This window comes from Myotis brandtii, unplaced genomic scaffold (genome assembly GCF_000412655.1).
Source record: "Myotis brandtii unplaced genomic scaffold, ASM41265v1 scaffold379, whole genome shotgun sequence".
Lineage (NCBI taxonomy): Eukaryota > Metazoa > Chordata > Mammalia > Chiroptera > Vespertilionidae > Myotis > Myotis brandtii.
Window position 1 is genome coordinate 154231 of NW_005364551.1, and position 6923 is coordinate 161153.

The 6923-nt window shown below is 46.1% G+C and overlaps 1 protein-coding gene across 1 annotated transcript in view; it reads left to right on the forward strand.

Annotated features, from left to right (window-relative positions):
- The window catches only part of SIPA1L3 (signal-induced proliferation-associated 1 like 3), a 305840-nt gene that overhangs the window by 100433 nt on the left and 198484 nt on the right, over window positions 1–6923 (forward strand). Inside the window, exons 4-5 of the mRNA XM_014544696.1 lie at window positions 1538–1605; window positions 2268–2387. The gene's annotated coding sequence lies outside the window, so the exon portion shown is untranslated. The remainder of the gene's footprint in view (window positions 1–1537; window positions 1606–2267; window positions 2388–6923) is intronic.

The window sequence follows — 6923 nt, forward strand, 5'->3', positions numbered from 1 at the left end:
TGCTCTGTATGTGACAGGGTAGAGCCATACCCTCTCCATCGGCCCTGCCCCGAGTGTGACAGTGGTGGCGCCCCAACCCCCTGATCGGCCCTGCTCTGTGGGTGATAGAGGGTGGCGCCCCAACCCCCCTCCACGGGCCTTGCTCTGTGTGTGACAGGGTAGAGCCATAACCTCCCCATTGGCCCTGCCCTGAGTGTGACAGGGTGCAGCGCCCCAACCCCCTGATCTGCCCTGCTCTGTGTGTGACAGGGGGCGGTGCCCCAACCCCCCAATCGGCCCTACCCTGAGCGTGACTGAGGGTGGCATTGCAACCTCCCAATCCGCCCTGCTCTGTGCATGACAGGGGGCAGTGCCCAACCCCCTGATTGGCCCTGCTCTGTGCGTGACAGGGGGTGGCGCCGCAACCTCCCCATCGACCCTGCCTTGAGTGTGACAGGGGGCGGTGCCCCAACCCCCCAATCGGCCCTACCCTGAGCGTGACTGAGGGTGGCATCGCAACCTCCCGATCCGCCCTGCTCTGTGCATGACAGGGGCGGCACCCCAACTCCCCAATCGGCCCTGCTCTGAGCCCGACCAGGGGCTGCACCTAGGGATTGGGCCTGCCCTCTGCCACCCGGGAGCAGGCCTAAACCAGCAGGTCGTTATCTCCCAAGGGGTCCCAGACTGCGAGAGGGCACAGGCCGGGCTGGGGGACCCCCCTCCCCTCCCAAGTGCACAAATTTTTGTGCACGGGGCCTCTAGTATATATATATAAAAGGCTAAGTTGACTCGCCCATGCGCAATACATATAAAGCTCACGCTGGCGCCAATCGCACATGTGTTTTTTGATCTGTCATTGTTGATCGTGAATTTGGTTGCTACTTCTATTATATAGAAAGGGCAAATAGCAATATTAAAATATTTCTTCTAATTAATTTCCTTTCAGTGTGCATGAATTCGTGCACCAGGCCACTAGTAAATTAATAATATAAAGTTACATGTGAGGATAAGTGCTATTTCTCTGCCACTCCTCACAAGTGTCTGAAGGAAATGTGCTCAGAATGGCCTACTATCTGCCCCAGTCACCTCCCTGTCCTCCTCTCCCACCACTTGTCCCCTCACTCACCCTGCACAAGGCACATGGACCTCCTGTTGCTACTCAAATGCTCCCCCTACATACACCTGCCTCAGGTCCTCTGCCATTCTCGTGACCTGGAATATTCTTTCTCAGCTAGCCACATAGTTCTTAGTCTCTTACATTCATATCTCTGTTCTCTCCTTAAGCCTCTGACCACTCTGTGAAATAGCAGCTGCATCACTCTCCGCACCCTGCTCCCTGACTTCATATTGTGTGTTTATTGTCTTCCTCACCTAATGGAATGTCTGCTCCCTGAGTATAACAACTTTGTCTTGATCACTGGTATCCCTTGGTGCCTGGCACAGAGCAGGTGCTCAATAAATACTTGTTGAGGGAGTGAATTTGTAAATGACAGAATACAATTAGCAGAAAGGCTCCGGTTGGCCAAAAATATAGCCTTATTCTTTTCTGTCTCTGTAGAAGCACAATCTTTGACATCAGCTCTCCTGGGACCCTCAAGGAACACTAGAGTTCAGAATGTACTAAGGGTGAGTACAGTATGGTTGTTTATTTGTTTGCTTACATTTTACAACTAGTACACCTAAGCCTCTTTTTTTTTTAAAATGAATTTAAAAGAGTGTCAAGGGAAAGATGGAAGTCTCCTTCATTGCCCCTCTATACCAAAAGTCTAACTTCCTCAGAAGTAATTACCGCCAGAAGTTGGGTAGGTGTCCTGCCAGACCTCTTCCCATTCATGAACATATATGTATATATATGTGTGTGTGTGTGTGTGTGTGTGTGTTTATTTTTGAGCTTGCCATTTAAAGAGAAAAGCCATTCTATGTGGCTGCTGCCTCTATAGCAGCTTCCCACTGTCCTCAACAGTAATATACCTTGGAAGTCTTTGTTCATAGCATGCATCAGTGTGTCATTCTTTTTTTTCAACTTTTTAAACTCAGTTTTTTAAATTTACAGAAAGTAAAATTCAATCTTTGGTATATAGTTTCTGAGTTTAGGCAAATGCATGCAGTTGTGTAACTGTCCCTACAATCATGATAGAAAATGGCCCCATCACCCACCCGTGTGGATGTGCTGTTCCTCCATAAACAAAAAATATAGTGTAGGTATCCTATATAATAGAAGCCTAATATGCAAATTGTCCCCTCTACTGGGAGTTCGACTGCTCACTATGACATGCGCTGACCACCAGGGGGCTGTGCAGAACATGGCAGGCGTCAGCTACACAGAGCTAGCAGCGGGCAGCAGTGGAGGCATTGCCGGCTCCAATGGACCCTGACCAGAGTGGGACCGAGGTGGTATGGTGGAGCAGGTGAGTGGGCAGCACCAGGCCAAGACAGGTGTGAGTGGGGCCCAATCGCCCCGCCAATTGCCCCGCAGATGGCGACCAGCAGCGGTGGAGGGGAGCGGGGCCACCATCCAGCTCCCAGGCGCTGAGGGAGCTGGGTGGGGGCCCAATAACTCAGGTGGAGGGGGGCATGTGGGGACCCAGGGGCCCAGGTGCTGCCCAAGGCCCAGAGGTCAACTGGGACCTGCCCTTCCACGCCAGATGCTTGCGCTTCAATCGCCGGCTAGGCCTCGGGACTGTATCTGTGCACGAATTTCATGCACCAGGCCTCTAGTTTACACATAATTACACATAAGGGTTTCGAATATGTTACATTTAAGTTTCATGGGGATTGTTAATGAATACCTTCTTGTGTTTCTTTGGGATAGAGTCTAAGCAGGGGAGTGGGCCTCAGAATATGAGGCATTCCTGTTGGGCCATTTCTAAGTGGGACACCAGCCTTTGTTGGCAGGATGCAGGGAGGGTGCTTAGGGCAGCGGTTCTCAACCTGTGGGTCACGACCCCTTTGGGGGTCGAATAACCCTTTCACAGGGGTCGCCTAAGACCATCGGAAAACACATATATAATTACATATTGTTTTTGTGATTAATCACTATGCTTTAGTTATGTTCAATTTGTAACAATGAAAATACATCCTGCATATCAGATATTTACATTACGATTCATAACAGTAGCAAAATTACAGTTATGAAGTAGCAACGAAAATAATTTTATGGTTGGGGGTCACCACAACATGAGGAACTGTATTAAAGGGTCATGGCATTAGGAAGGTTGAGAACCACTGGCTTAGCGGGTGTTGTCTGATTCTCGAAGCACCAAGACTCCAACACGGTAGAAAGTGGGAGAGTAGAAGATTCTGGCATCCAGACTCTGGATTCAGGCAGTGATGTTGGCTCAGTTGCAGACTCTAGTCAGTGGAGCTTGGGAAACTGAGTGGATCTAGGCAGTAACTTCTCTCTTGGCTGTTTATTGAATACCATTGCATTTCTTCATTCTGGCCTAAGGTTCTGCCTGGATACCAGTAGAATGTTTGTGGGGCAGTCTCTAGGGTCCAGATTTCCATCAAAGGATGCTTCTTAGCACAATTTTTAACTTTCTTATTTGAAGGAATTTTAGATTTACAAAAATGTTGTAAAAATAGTACAGAATTTACATACACATACCCATCACCCAACTTCCCCTAATATTCCTATCTTAAATAAGTTTAACACAACTGTTCAAATGAGGAAATTAACACTGGTCCAGTACTATGAACTAAATGACAGACTTTAGTCACATTTCACTAGTTTTTCCACTGATGTCCTTTTTCTGTCCCAAGATCTTATCCAGGACCCCATACTGCATTTAATTGTCATGTCTCCTTAATCTCCGATCTGTAATGGTTGTTCAGAAGACAACTACTATGTTATTTTGTAGACTGTCTCAGTTTGGGTTTGTTTGATGTTTTCTCATGTCTAGAGGTTATGCATATTTGGCAGAACACCACAGAGGTCATGTGCCCTCCTCAGTGCATTGTATCAGGGAGTTCTTTGTGTCCATGTTTCTTATCACTGGGTCTGTTAACTTGGATCACTTGGTTAAGTTTCTGTCTGCTGGGTTCCCCTTCTTTCTTTCTTCTTCTTTTTTTTTAAATAAATATTGTTGAAAGTATTGCATATGTCACTCTTTTTTCCCATTGACCCTCTCCAGGCCTCTGCTGCCCCCACCCCAAGCCTTCACCACCCTATTATCTGTGTCCGTGTGTTATGCATATCTATACAAAAAAAAGCCTAGGTGGCTCTCGCGCGAGTCCCTCATGTCATCACAGGATGGCCACCACAAGATGGCCGGCAGGGGAGGGCAGTTGGGGGCGAGATCAGGCCAGAGGTGAGGGCAGTTGGGGTGACCAGGCCAGCAGGGGAGGGCAGTTAGGGGCAACCAGGCTGGCAGGGGAGGGCAGTTAGGGGTGACCAGGCTGGCAGGGGAGGGCAGTTGGGGGCGATTGGGCTGGCAGAGGAGCAGTTAGGCATCAATCAGGCCGGCAGGGTAGTCAGGCCGGCGGTAGCGGTTAGGAGGTGATCGTGCTGGTAGGCAGAAACAGTTAGGGGCAATCAGGCAGGCAGGCAGGTGAGTGGTTAGGAGCCAGCAGTCCCAGATTGTGAGAAGGATGTCCAAGAGGTCCCAGATTGGAGAGGGTGCAGTCGGACATCTCCTGAGAGGTCCTAGATTGGAGAGGGTGCAGGCTGGGCTGAGGGACACCCCAACCCCCCACCCCATGCACGAATTTTGCGCACCGGGCCTCTAATATGCATATAAGGTCTTTGGTTGATTACCTCCCCCCCCCCCCACCCCCCACCCACCCCTCCCCTCCAAGATTCCGCACTCTGTTCCATGCTTCTATGTCTCTGGATCCACTCTGTTCATCAGTTTATTTTGTTAATTAGGTTCCATATATGAGTGAGATCATATGATACTTTTCTTTCTCTGTCTGGCTTATTTCACTTAGCTTTATGTTCTTCAGGTCCCTCCTTGCTGGCTCAAAGGGTAAGAGATTCTTCTTTTTTACAGCTGCATAGTATTCCATGGTATAAATGTACCACAGCTTTTTTATCCACTCATCTATTGATGGGCACTTGGGCTATTTCTACATCCTAGCTATTGTAAACTGTGCTATGAATATAGGGGTGCATACATTCTTTGTGATTGGTGTTTCGGGTTCCTTAGGATATATTCCTAGAAATGGGATCACTGGGTCAAAATGGCAGTTCCATATTTAACTTTTTGAGGAAACTCCATACTGTTTTCCATAATGGCTGCACCCGACTGCATCCCACTGGCAGTGTACTAGTGTTCCCTTTTCTCCACATCCTTGCCAGCACTTGTCATTGTTGATTTGTTGATGATAGCCATTGTGACAGATATGAGGTGATAACTCATGGTTAAAATTTGCATCTCTTTGATGACAGTGACTTTGAGCATTTTTTCATATGTCTCTTGGCCACCTGTATGTCCACTTTGGAGAAGTGTCTATTTAGGTCCTTTGCCCATTTTTTAATTGGATTGTCTTTCTTTTAAGTTGTATGAGTTCATTATATAATTTGGATATTAACCCTTTATTAGATGTATCATTGCCAAATATGTTCTTCCACATAGTGGGCTCCCTTTTTATTTTGTTGATGGTTTCTTTTGCTGTGCAGTAGCTTTTTATTTTGATGTAGTCCCATTTGTTTATTATCTCAATTTCCTTTGCCCTAGGAGATGTATCCATAAACATATTGCTATGAGAGATGTCTGAGATTTTGCTGCCTATGGTTTCTTCTAGGATTTTTATGGTTTTCCGATTTACGTTTAAGACTTTTATCCATTTTGACTTTATTCTTGTGTATGGTGTAAGTTGGGGGTCTAATTTCTTTTTTATTTTTTTGCATGTATCTGTCCAATTTTCCCAACACCATTTATTGAAGAGACTGTCTTGACTCCATTGTGTGCTTTTGCCTCCTTTGTCAAATATTAATTGAGCGTAATGGCTTAGGTCGATTTCTGGGTTCTCTATTCTGTTCCATTGATCCAGATGCATGTTTTTGTGCCAGTACCAGGCTGTTTTGATTATGGTGGCTTTGTAGTATAACTTGAAGTCTGGTTTTGTGATTCCTCCAACTTTGTTTTTCTTTCTCAAAATTGCTGCAACTACTCGGGGTCTTTTTTGATGCCATATAAATTTTTGGAGTACTTGTTCTAGATCAGTGAAATATGCTATTGGTATTTTAATAGGGATTGCATTGAATCTTTAAATTGCCTTGAATAATATGGACATTTTAATGATGTTGATTCTACCAATCCATGAACACGGTATATTCTTCCACTTGTTTATATCTTCTTCTACCTTTTTTTTTCTACATCGTATAGTTTTCCAAGGACAGTTCTTTTGCCACCTTGGTTAAGTTTATTCCCAAGTATCTTAATGTTGTTTTTGTTGCAATGGTAAATGGGATTATTTGTTTAGTTTCTCTTTCTGTGAGTTCATTATTGGTGTATAAAAAAAGCCATTGATTTTTGGGTATTGATTTTGTATCCTGCAACTTTGCCAGATTCGTTTATTAAATCTGGTAGTTTTTTGGTGGAGTCTTGCAGTGGTTCTTAACCTGTGGGTCGCGACCCCTGAAAATACATCCTGCATATCAGATATTTACATTACGATTCATAACAGTAGCAAAATTACAGTTATGAAGTAGCAACGAAAATAATTTTATGGTTGGGGGTCACCACAACATGAGGAACTGTATTAAAGGGTTGCGGCATTAGGAAGGTTGAGAACCACTGCTTTAGAGCTTTCTATATACAATATCATGTCATCTATATGTATAAAAGCTAGGTGACCAGTATGACCGGTCGTTATGACACAAACTGTGGCCAACCAACCGACCCGATTGGGGCTGGGGCTGGGGCTGGCGGCCAACCTCCTGCAGCCCCTCCCCCTGGCCAGCCTGGCTGCCCACCCCCACCCTGATCAGGGGCAGGGAC